Source organism: Narcine bancroftii, chromosome 13, assembly GCF_036971445.1.
Source record: "Narcine bancroftii isolate sNarBan1 chromosome 13, sNarBan1.hap1, whole genome shotgun sequence".
Taxonomy (NCBI): domain Eukaryota; kingdom Metazoa; phylum Chordata; class Chondrichthyes; order Torpediniformes; family Narcinidae; genus Narcine; species Narcine bancroftii.
Window position 1 is genome coordinate 10416999 of NC_091481.1, and position 13114 is coordinate 10430112.

General features: G+C 46.1%; 1 protein-coding gene across 15 annotated transcripts in view; it reads right to left on the minus strand.

Annotated features, from left to right (window-relative positions):
* Positions 1 to 13114, minus strand: part of mest (mesoderm specific transcript) — a 366224-nt gene that overhangs the window by 287361 nt on the left and 65749 nt on the right. For all 15 annotated transcript variants that reach the window (XR_011347788.1, XR_011347787.1, XR_011347798.1 and 12 more), the window contains one exon: positions 10603 to 10713. The gene's annotated coding sequence lies outside the window, so the exon portion shown is untranslated. The remainder of the gene's footprint in view (positions 1 to 10602; positions 10714 to 13114) is intronic.

Consider the following 13114-nt stretch of genomic DNA (forward strand, 5'->3'; position numbering starts at 1 on the left):
GGGCACTTACATGGCTTTAGACATGATCAAACACAGTAGGCAAGTATAGAAGATTTAAAACACATGGATTCAATATGCATTAGCAAACCAGATACAAACTTGCTCAGTGATGGGAATCAGTGGATATGGTGGTGGTTTTTCTGACTGAATTAGCACGAGGACCTTTGTAGTTTGTCATGTACACTGTTAGTATTACTTGGGATGAGAATAAAGATGGTGCAATTAGTAAACTTGCTGATTACATGAATATTGATAGAGTCATAGGTAGCAAAGAAGGTTGTCTAAGGATATAGATCAGCTGGCAAATTGAGAAGAGAGCTGGCAAATGAAATTTAATCCCAGATAAAATTGAGGGAATAAATTTTAGGACATTAAATTCAAGCAGTAAATGGCAGGACCTTACAAGTGTTGATGGAAAGACACAATGGGATGCATTCATCATTTCCTTAAAATGGCCACACAGCACACAGATGGATATGGAAGAGAAGAAGGCATTTGCCATGCTTGCCTTTATAAACTGAGGCACTGACTATTAGAGATTGGATGTTGTGTTGCAACCGTACAAAACATTTGGAGTAATGTGTAGTTTTGGTCATCATGTGACCGAATAGATGTGACAGCATCAGAAGAAGTGCAGAAGCAATTCTCCTGGATATTGCTGACAATGGAGGGGTGCAGTTACAAGGAGTGTGTTGTGAGGCTGTGTCGGAATTTAGGAGGTTGAGAGATGACCTTAAATAGGTATTTATAGTTATGAGGGCCAGAGAAAAGGTAGATTGTCAGTCTTTTACCCCAGGATAGGGGGTCTCAAAACTAGAGAGCAAAGCTCCAAGGACCTTGGGAGAACTGAGGGCAAAGTTTTTTCCACACAGAGAATGGTGATTACCAGTATATGGAAAGAACTGCCAGAGAAGGTCATTGAGCAGATACCATTGCAATATTTAAAAGGCATTTGTACAGGTACTTGGATATAAAAGGAAGAGAACAATACAGGCCTGATGGTGACAATTGGAATTAGAGACAAGGTTGTCCAAAAGGCAGGTTTCTGTGGTGTACTAAGCATAGCTCTGAGATTCTGAACATTGGAATATTCTCATATATTACAAATGTATTCAGGAACTGAGATGCCCTGACACAAGGCATGATGCAGTGCAATTTAACCATTTTATGATCCCTTTTGAATATATTAAAATATTTACATCACCATCTGTAAGACATTGAATGTAGTATTTTAGAAATGAGTAAACTTAATACTAGACATTTCAAAGTACAAATTTCTCTCCCCTCACTTAGTGTTACTACTTTTTGACACATCTGAAGATTTAAAATTATCCTTAATGCTTGAAGAAAGTAAAACATTAGATGTGCTTAAATATTACAATGGTGGTTTAAACTCCAATTTCATGAGACAAGGAAACAGAGGAATTTGAGTCAATACAAAATTAGTTGCAAAGGTTCTAGTTGCGGCGTTAAGTCGTGAAGAGTACATTATAATTTATGAACGATAAAAATAGAGATGTAAATAAACCAAATACATCTAATGGTAACGGGATAGATATTATAATAGGGAGGAAAATGAAAGGCGACTAGAAATAGTTCCGCAATAGAACCAAATATTACACATCATGTCATACCGCTAATCACAAATAGGCTGAGCAGCGACAATGTTTTCTGCAGGTTTCTGAAGATCTACCCAATAAATACGTTGGAATGAATCGTCGGTTCGGGTGCTGGAGATTTGCGCGTCTTTAATAGAGTCGTATTTTAAGCGAAACACGACGCCAATATTACGATTACAATCCCGTGATCTCAAGAGCTTGATTTAAGAGGCAGACCTTTTTTTTTAAAAAAAAGGGGGGTGGGGTAATAATCACTGCATCATAAAAAAAAAGTTGGGGAGAAGCAAGAAGTCATCGAGGCGAACGGTGTGACTGCTCGGTGTAATCCAATTAATGAAAATTAGGTCAAGTTTGGCAACTGGACACTTTTCTCTCGGTGAGTATGTGCACTGACAATTTACCGTTTTTTAAAGAAAAATCGAGTCACTTAATTTACCTGATTTTCTTTTAGAAGTTCGTTTGCCTTGCAACCGTGAACTGCTGGACGAAAGAATTTGCATTGACCGAATAGTTCGGTTTGAATTCGCGGCTTTTAATTGAGTAATACTACAATCTCGGTCAAGTCTTCCGACCCCCGCAACCATCGGTTTAGTTTGACTAAACTTTGGCAGGTCCGCCCTCCAACCTGATCGGGGTCCCTGGGTGGGGGAGAGGAGGAGGAGGGGGGAGAGGGGGGGAAAGGAGGAGGAGGGGGGGAAAGGAGGAGGAGGGGGGGAAAGGAGGAGGAGGGGGGGAAAGGAGGAGGAGGGGGGGAAAGGAGGAGGAGGGGGGGAAAGGAGGAGGAGGGGGGGAAAGGAGGAGGAGGGGGGGAAAGGAGGAGGAGGGGGGGAAAGGAGGAGGAGGGGGGGAAAGGAGGAGGAGGGGGGGAAAGGAGGAGGAGGGGGGGAAAGGAGGAGGAGGGGGGGAAAGGAGGAGGAGGGGGGGAAAGGAGGAGGAGGGGGGGAAAGGAGGAGGAGGGGGGGAAAGGAGGAGGAGGGGGGGAAAGGAGGAGGAGGGGGGGAAAGGAGGAGGAGGGGGGGAAAGGAGGAGGAGGGGGGGAAAGGAGGAGGAGGGGGGAAGGAGGAGGAGGGGGGAAGGAGGAGGGAGGGGGGGGAAGGAGGAGGGGGGGGGAAGGAGGAGGGAGGGGGGGAAGGAGGAGGGAGGGGGGGGAAGGAGGAGGGAGGGGGGGAAGGTAGGTTTGATATGGGAAACCTCCTCCACTTCGCACCGCCATGCGTTCAGCGACCCTCTCTGCCAACTCACTCGTGAGACTTACCTGGGCTTCTCTCGCCTCCAGTCAGTTCTCTGGAGCCTCCATCTCCTCCTCCTCCAATAGCGAAACCCGCAGAGTGGGATCAGCCCCGAAGTCGCTTTCCATTTTTGGTGCTGCTCTGAACTCACCACTTTATTTTCTCCCTTTCACCCCATTTGTTTGGCTGAACGCCCCCTTCCCGATGTTAATTTCATTTTGTTGGGGGTGGGGGAGGGGAGAGACCCCCGCCCCCATTTTGCACTCGTGATTTTTTTCCAAGTTCACGGCCACCCCGTTGAGGTCCAGAATGAACTGTGGACATGAAGGAAACGTCCCCTCTCTTGGGCTCCAATCTGTTCCCGCTGAGCGATGGTCTTTGAGGGGCGGGTCCAGCGCTCCCTCGCTCGGTGCCTTAACTTTTCGCTGTTGTCACCTGTCGTTATGTCTTATTCCCCTGTAATTTCCTCTCTGGGGACAGTTTTAGTCCCCCGGCGGGGGGGGGGGGGGGGGGGGGGAAGAGAATTTCCCAAAGTCTGGAATAATTCTGACTGTGTCAATACTTCCTACTCGTTTTTCCTGGATCCTCAACCTCGCTCCGCAAACTGCTATGGCCACCTTCACCCACCCGGATCCCACTTTCAACCGTCAGACTCGCGACCACGTGACCGACCCCCCCACGGCCGCTCGCTCCCTCCCTCGAGGGGCAACAGCCGCCTGCGCTCGCGTGCTGCAGCTCACGTGCCACATGTAAACTTTTCGCTTAGTTTTTAAAAGTCTTGTGTTCAAGTGTGACCGAAATAGACTCGCTGATCAACTTGGTCGGTCCAGGTGGGTTGAAAACGAAGCTTTTTCGGCTTCATTGAATGAGTTAACAAAGTGGGAATTGTTTTTCCCCTTTAGCCTAAACTCCGTACATTAGGCTTCTCCGTCCAGGTAAACTAGCTGCGCGTGGGGCATCTCCGTCCAGGTGGAATTGCTGCGCGTGGGGCATCTCCGTCCAGGTGGAATTGCTGCGCGTGGGGCTTCTCCGTCCAGGTGGAATTGCTGCGCGTGGGGCATCTCCGTCCAGGTGGAATTGCTGCGCGTGGGGCATCTCCGTCCAGGTGGAATTGCTGCGCGTGGGGCTTCTCCGTCCAGGTGGAATTGCTGCGCGTGGGGCATCTCCGTCCAGGTGGAATTGCTGCGCGTGGGGCATCTCCGTCCAGGTGGAATTGCTGCGCGTGGGGCTTCTCCGTCCAGGTGGAATTGCTGCGCGTGGGGCATCTCCGTCCAGGTGGAATTGCTGCGCGTGGGGCTTCTCCGTCCAGGTGGAATTGCTGCGCGTGGGGCATCTCCGTCCAGGTGGAATTGCTGCGCGTGGGGCATCTCCGTCCAGGTGGAATTGCTGCGCGTGGGGCATCTCCGTCCAGGTGGAATTGCTGCGCGTGGGGCATCTCCGTCCAGGTGGAATTGCTGCGCGTGGGGCATCTCCGTCCAGGTGGAATTGCTGCGCGTGGGGCATCTCCGTCCAGGTGGAATTGCTGCGCGTGGGGCATCTCCGTCCAGGTGGAATTGCTGCGCGTGGGGCATCTCCGTCCAGGTGGAATTGCTGCGCGTGGGGCATCTCCGTCCAGGTGGAATTGCTGCGCGTGGGGCATCTCCGTCCAGGTGGAATTGCTGCGCGTGGGGCATCTCCGTCCAGGTGGAATTGCTGCGCGTGGGGCATCTCCGTCCAGGTGGAATTGCTGCGCGTGGGGCATCTCCGTCCAGGTGGAATTGCTGCGCGTGGGGCATCTCCGTCCAGGTGGAATTGCTGCGCGTGGGGCATCTCCGTCCAGGTGGAATTGCTGCGCGTGGGGCTTCTCCGTCCAGGTGGAATTGCTGCGCGTGGGGCTTCTCCGTCCTGGTAAACTTGCTGAGCGTGGGGCTTCTCTGTCCAGGTAAACTTGCTGGGCGTGGGGCTTCTCGGTCCAGGTAAACTTGCTGGGCGTGGGGCTTCTCGGTCCAGGTGGAATTGCTGCGCGTGGGGCTTCCGTGTCCAGGTAGAATTGCTGCCGCGTGGGGTTTCCGCGTCCAGGTAGAATTGCTGCGCGTGGGGCTTCTCCGATCAGGTAGAATTACTGCGCGTGAGGCTTCTCCATCCAGGTGGAATTGCTGCGCGTGGGGATTCTCCATCCAGGTAAACTTGCTGTGCGTGTGGCTTCTCCGACCAGGAATACATGCTGGGCGTGGGGCTTCTCCGTCCAGGAAAACTTGCTGGGGGTGTGGCTTCTCCGACCAGGTAAACTTGCTGGATGTGGAGCTTCAGCGTACAGGTAAAATTGCTGGGTGTGGGGCTTCTCCGTCCAGGTAAACTTGCTGGGTGTGGGGCTTCTCCGTCCAGGTGAACTTGCTGGGCGTGGCGCTTCTCCGTCCAGGTGAACTTGCTGGGCGTGGCGCTTCTCCGTCCAGGTGAACTTGCTGGGCGTGGCTCTTCTCCGTCCAGGTTAACCCTCTGGGCGTGGGGCTTCCCCGTCCAGGTAAATCCGCTGGGCGTGGGGCTTCCCCGTCCAGGTAAACCCGCTGGGCGTGGGGCTTCCCCGTCCAGGTAAACCCGCTGGGCGTGGGGCTTCCCCGTCCAGGTAAACCCGCTGGGCGTGGGGCTTCCCCGTCCAGGTAAACCCGCTGGGCGTGGGGCTTCCCCGTCCAGGTAAACCCGCTGGGCGTGGGGCTTCCCCGTCCAGGTAAACCCGCTGGGCGTGGGGCTTCCCCGTCCAGGTAAACCCGCTGGGCGTGGGGCTTCCCCGTCCAGGTAAACCCGCTGGGCGTGGGGCTTCCCCGTCCAGGTAAACCCGCTGGGCGTGGGGCTTCCCCGTCCAGGTAAACCCGCTGGGCGTGGGGCTTCCCCGTCCAGGTAAACCCGCTGGGCGTGGGGCTTCCCCGTCCAGGTAAACCCGCTGGGCGTGGGGCTTCCCCGTCCAGGTAAACCCGCTGGGCGTGGGGCTTCCCCGTCCAGGTAAACCCGCTGGGCGTGGGGCTTCCCCGTCCAGGTAAACCCGCTGGGCGTGGGGCTTCCCCGTCCAGGTAAACCCGCTGGGCGTGGGGCTTCCCCGTCCAGGTAAACCCGCTGGGCGTGGGGCTTCCCCGTCCAGGTAAACCCGCTGGGCGTGGGGCTTCCCCGTCCAGGTAAACCCGCTGGGCGTGGGGCTTCCCCGTCCAGGTAAACCCGCTGGGCGTGGGGCTTCCCCGTCCAGGTAAACCCGCTGGGCGTGGGGCTTCCCCGTCCAGGTAAACCCGCTGGGCGTGGGGCTTCCCCGTCCAGGTAAAACAGCTGGGCGTGGGGCTTCCCCGTTCAGGTAAAACAGCTGGGCGTGGGGCTTCCCCGTCCACGTAAACGTGCTGGGCGTGGGGCTTCCCCGTCCTGGTAAACGTGCTGGGCGTGGGGCTTCCGCGTCCAGGTAAACTTGCTGCAGAACGATTATGTTGGTGGTTTTCTACTCTGTTGGTATATCACTTTATTTTTTACAAGATATCTAAATATAATCTGTCAATTTGTGTTTGTATCTCTGGCCTCTTTTTGTTACAATTAAGTATAATATTTTTTTCATCTTGTAATGTATATGATAATAAACTATCGTATTGTCAAGTAGTTTAAGCAAATCAGTGTACGTTGATGTAGTCAGGTTAACCCATTCAGTTGGTTCTAATCTTTCACCAGTAAAAAGTTAAAGCTAATCACTGTGGCCTTTATTTCCTTATAGTTCAAAAGCATTTATAGCCATGAATATTTTAATTGATTCTGCAAATAAGGTAGAAAATTTCAAATATTTCTTAATTTTAAAAGAAGAATTAATTGTATGTCTCATCTGTCTGGTGTAGTTCACCCTTTATTCCTAAGACGTATTCCTGGAGCATATTTCTAGCCTGCAACTATTGGGGATGATTGTTTAGGTCATTGCCTTTTCTGATAAACACATTTCAGAAAAGACCATTTCTCATTGGAGGCGTGTGTCCAGTATTGTGTTGCAATGATTGATAACAATCATGAGTTTATTGTCATATATGTTGTACAATATGCCTGAAATCCTTGCTTGCTGCAGCTGAATAGGTAGTTGTAAAGAAAAACAATAATAAACTAATTGAATTAAATTAAGAGACAAATACATAAAATGGATAAATTTTCAAAGTAATATTAGTAAATAAAAGTGACTTGCAATAGTGTACATAGTCCATGATTAGTGTACCAAGGGAGGTTCAAGAGTCTGATACCTATGAGATAGAAACTGTTCTTAAATTTAGATGTGGTGGTTTTCTGCGTGAGGTTATCATTTAGAAGAAGTTGCGATCAGGTTGATAAAGTCCATTATGACTTTGGCTGCCTTCTTGAGCAATTCACATAGATGCCTATGATGGACCTGGGTATGTTTGCTTCCTTCAGCAGTCATTCCATGTTATTGCCAAACCAGGCTCTGAGGCAACCAGTCAGTATAATTTCCAAAGTGCGTCTGTAGATATATGATAGAAGATTAGACTCCTAAGAAAATCGAGACAATTGTGAAGAAGGCACACCAATACCTCTATGTGTTGGCTCCAGGTAAGGTCTTTTGAGGTTCTGACTCCCTCCTCCTCTTTCCTATTAATGCAGGCAGGTTCCTGGTCTATTGAACTCTCCTTCCTAAAATCAACAATAAGCTTCTCAGTCTTGGTGATATTGTGAACAAGATTGTTCTGGCACCACCCAACCAGGTTCTAGATCTCCATCCTGTATTCTGACTTATCATTCCTAGTTATTTGACCTATAATGGTGGTGGTGTTAGCAAATTTGTAGATGTAGATTGAGCTTGAGCTGAAATTTACTGTGCAATCATGGGTGTACAAATAATAAAGAATGAAGCACAAAATCTTGGTGTGCCCCTGTGCGGAGGAAAGGATATGGCAGATGTGCACTGGTTGGAATCCACCAATGAAGAAGTAGAGGATCAAAATTCAGGTGCAAAGGGATGGATAGTTCCATCGGATGTCCCCCAAAGTTCCTCAACATGATTATCCAACTGCACGAAAACCAACAAGGTCGGGTCAGATACAGCAATGAGCTCTCTGAACCCTTCTCCATTAACAATGGCGTGAAGCAAGGCTGTGTTCTCGCACCAACCCTCTTTTCAATCTTCTTCAGCATGATGCTGAACCAAACCATGAAAGACCCCAACAATGAAGACGCTGTTTACATCTGGTACCGCACGGATGGCAGTCTCTTCAATCTGAGGCGCCTGCACGCTCACACCAAGACACAAGAGAAACTTGTCCGTGAACTACTCTTTGCAGACGATGCCGCTTTAGTTGCCCATTCAGAGCCAGCTCTTCAGCGCTTGACGTCCTGCTTTGCGGAAACTGCCAAAATGTTTGGCCTGGAAGTCAGCCTGAAGAAAACTGAGGTCTTCCATCAGCCAGCTCCCCACCATGACTACCAGCCCCCCCACATCTCCATCGGGCACACAAAACTCAAAACGGTCAACCAGTTTACCTATCAAGGCTGCACCATTTCATCAGATGCAAGGATCGACAATGAGATAGACAACAGACTCGCCAAGGCAAATAGCGCCTTTGGAAGACTACACAAAAGAGTCTGGAAAGACAACCAACTGAAAAACCTCACAAAGATAAGCGTATACAGAGCCGTTGTCATACCCACACTCCTGTTCAGCTCCGAATCATGGGTCCTCTACCGGCATCACCTACGGCTCCTAGAACGCTTCCACCAGCGTTGTCTCCGCTCCATCCTCAACATCCATTGGAGCGCTTTCATCCCTAACGTCGAAGTACTCGAGATGGCAGAGGTCGACAGCATCGAGTCCACGCTGCTGAAGATCCAGCTGCGCTGGGTGGGTCACGTCTCCAGAATGGAGGACCATCGGCTTCCCAAGATCGTGTTATATGGCGAGCTCTCCACTGGCCACCGTGACAGAGGTGCACCAAAGAAGAGGTACAAGGACTGCCAAAAGAAATCTCTTGGTGCTTGCCACATTGACCACCGCCAGTGGGCTGATATCGCCTCAAACCGTGCATCTTGGCGCCTCACAGTTTGGCGGGCAGCAACCTCCTTTGAAGAAGACCGCAGAGCCCACCTCACTGACAAAAGGCAAAGGAGGAAAAACCCAACACCCAACCCCAACCAACCAATTTTCCCCTGCAGCCGCTGCAACCGTGTCTGCCTGTCCCGCATCGGACTTGTCAGCCACAAACGAGCCTGCAGCTGACGTGGACTTTTACCCCCTCAATAAATCTTCGTCCGCGAAGCCAAGCCAAAGAAGAAGCTTTATCATGAGTTTTTCTGGTATGATGGTGTTGAATATCAGGCTGTTGTCAATGAACAACAACCTGACGTAGGTATTCCTGTAGTTAAGGTGATCTGATGCAGGGGGCTGGGCCAGCGAGATGGCCAATAACCTGCTGTGACGAGACGTAACCTGGATGCTCACCAATTTTTTTTAAATTGTTCTTTGGTAGCATTTGTCTTGAAGGATCTGAGAATTTGTTATTTTCTTAAGCAAATTGCCAATATTTTGTATAACATGATGACAATGAAGATAAATGCATGTTTAAAATGGGCATTATATGTTCTAGGGTCTTTAAATGGTTGGTTGCTTTAAATTTTCATGGAGAAGTATTTAAATGTTCTATTTTTATAAATTGTAGATTCTTTTCAATTTAACATCAGTTATATTTATTAACTTATTGATTTCCCCCTTCCATGTGGCTATAATAATTGTTTGAGCCACAAGCACTAACACCCACATTCTCAAGGCTAAAGTAATTCTGAAAAATAAAATTGGATGTAATTACATAATGCTTCATTACACCTTGTGCAAATACTATTTATTCCACAAACTACTGGGAGTTCGTGAATGTTGTCTAGACAAATACAGCAGCCATTTTATCGACTGCAGAATCTCAAATTTAGACAATTAACTAATTGGACATCTGTGGTTGATTCAAAATGAAATATTGACTAGGATGTCGGATTTTATTTTTCTTTTACAAAAAAAGTAAAATAAAACCATCAGGTGTAACATTTATTTGAAATAATTTATGAGTTAAGAATAAATATCATCATTAAAATAATGTATTCATTGTCTAAAAGTAGGAAGTGGCGACAAAAATACTGGTCATTGAAACCATGCCAGAGTGTAGCATACAATTTTGGTTTCCTGATTTAAGCAGAATTAAGAATTATTTGCTTTCGTGGCAGTTTGGAAAATATCCATGAGGTTGATTGGTGGGATGAAAGGTTGAACAGATAGTGCCCACTCTTGAAGCTCAGAAGAATTTGAGGTGATCTTATTGAAATGATAAAAATTCAGGAGGGTTTTGTCAAAAAGTATATGGGGGGGGGGGGGTGTTTCTTTTTAAGGGGAAAGGTAAAATATGCTTTCAAAGTAAGGTATAAACCAAATAAAATGGAAATGGGAAGGCCTTTCAACTGTTAAGAATCATAAACCTTAGGAATTCTCTAGATCCCAGTGAGCTGTGGAGGTTGAGTCATTGGATATATTCACAGATGAAACACAATGCTGGAGAAACACAGCAGGTCAAACTGTGTCTTTTATAGAGCAAAGATTCTTGTTTTATTTTTATATTCAAAGCTGAGATGGCTAGAAATTGTGTACAGGTGAATGCAAGATTATAAGAAACTAGCAAGAGCGTGGAATTGATGCTGTGATGTCATTGAGCAATGAAGCGAGCACAAAGGGACATAAACTTGTTTATTGTATTAAAGTAATATTCTTATTTGCTTACCCTCTCCTTCCACCTCTCTTTCTGATTCCATGCTTCGTCCAAGGTATTGTTTTATTCTTGGAATTTATTTGTGGTTGCAATCTGCTCTTAATCCAAGAACCAATATTTCAACTGTGGAGAATAAATTATTTTTAAATATAGTAATAATTGGAACCAAGCCTAACCATTTAACATCTGTCATGGTATCCAGCAATCAGTGACAGAAGTTCTGGTTTTATTAACACCAAATTATCAACAGCATATTACACTGATTTGTAGATGTGTATGTAGTTTAATATTGAAATTCTGAATTTGTCATTTTGCAGTTCATTGAGCATTCTTCTTTAGTTTTTATTTCTTAGCAACTGAAAGAAGTTGATAGAAATTTTAATATTCCCATGTTTAGAAAAGTTGGTTCAGGTGCATCAATGAACAATAAATCGCAGCTATGTGATTCTATGGCCTAAAACATGTGTTATAATTTTCTCAAATATTTCAAAGTATTTTTTAAAATATTTCAATTTCTACCTTTATTTTGAAAAATGTTTAACAATGTTAATTTTGAGAATTTTACTTTCTGGCTTGCTGTTTGTGTCATTCAGTATGATGGCTGCTTTGCCTGCTTGCTTTCATAGTTGCTCTAGGCCATCAAGTCCTTTAAACAGAAACATCCCAATAATAATTAATCCTTATTGGAATTTCTCACCGAAGCCAGCAGTGAAAGGTGTTATTTCAGTGCTGACCACAGTTGAATTGCTATAGCAGAGAAGAAAGCCATTTAGCCCATTGAGTGCAAGCTGACTCCTTGTAGAAAAAAAACCGTCAACCCACCTTATGAGCAGCAAATTAGTTCACTCTGCCTAAAACAAAATCCAACTTGAACATTTTGTTTCTGTTTCCTACTAACAACGTTCCAGATTATAACGACAGCCTCCTGTATAATTTTCTTTACTTTCATCTTTTGCACAAAATGTTAAATGATTCTTGATACCTAAAATATTTGTTAATGGGAAGGGCTTTTCCATTTGCCCTTTCTAAACTAGTTGCAATCTAGAACACCTTTTTCAAATCTACTCTCACGATTGTTTATTTGAAGGAGAATGACTCCAGCTTCTCCAGTGTACCTTTGAAGTTCTTCATTCTTTTCTTCCCTTTCTCTGGATGGAGGATTTTCAGTTCCTTCTTAAAAGGTGGTGACCACATCATGCCAGTTGTAACAAGTCAGTATTTTTAAACTGATTTTGCCTGATTTCTTCTTGTGTGATACCTTGTGCATTCTGCCATTCTTTTTGTAGCTTGCAGGGTTTTTTTTTTTAACTTTCATTCTCACAATTTACCACACTTCCAAGTTTTGTCTCTTGAACTAACATGGAAATTTCACCCTGCTCACGTTTGTCTCAGCCAGATCATTAAACTTTATCCTTATTTGCACTAGTCTTAAGATTGGTTAACTTGCAATAGAAACTGGAAACTTCAATAACTTCACTAGCCTTGAGGCAGAAAGTGGTTGAGAAAAAAGAATGTTGAATAAGTTTCAGAGTAATTAGAAAAACACAGGAATTACCATGAATGAACTTTGAATATCTGTTTGTTCGTTCTGTCCAGCTCCTCCCATGGTTGGGGAAAATGTACCTTTTCCCCACTTCCAAATGTGAATTAAAGTTTGTCTACCTTGAGGCTGCTACATTTAAGTTCATTGAGCCGGGGTGGGGGGAGGACTCCAGACATAATGTTTTTTTTTTAAATGCATTTTGTAGAGGAAGTGTGATAGAGAGCAGATTGAATAGAATGTTGGACTAATGTAGCTAAATCATTTAATATAATCAGTGGTGTTGGGGTGGGGTTAAAGTTGGGAAATACATTAGAAATTGAATGGTAAAGATAAAATCATTGGGGTGGAGACTTCATAGAATAGCAAAACAAAGTTTGTAATTCACTGCAACCATAGCTCAGATGCAAAGATTTGCAAAACAATGTGATAAGTGTCTAATGGCAGGAAATAGTACTGATTCGTTCAACATGCAACCATTCTCTACAACTTTGAGCCAGTAGTGAGACTAGTGTGGCTCTTGAGGAGTCCATTGATATCTTTTAGCCCCTCATGGCAGTTGAATCCAGTGTTCCAGAGATAAATTCTTCAATAACCAGAGCTCAGGGTATTATCCAGAATAACATGGTGCACACCATTGGTATCCTGAATGGCTGTTACCTGGATTGCTTCTATAATATATTATAGAGTAGGTGCCAAAAGTGCCATTCTCTGTTCCATTCTCTACAAATCAGTAATATAGAATATAAGCCTTTGTCTGTGACTGGAGAGATGAAAGTAATTTGAGAGGAAGAGGCAATAGCCCCTTTCTATTTGGACTATTAAGTAGTGAATGAATCCTCCTTCAATTTGCAACTCCTCCAAAAATAAAGCAGTCCTAACTATTTGAAGCAAGGCTTGGGCTGAGTAAGAGCAAGCAACTTTCCTGGCCTACACCTGCCAAACAATAACTATTTCTAACCTAAGGAAAGGTTGCCACTTTTG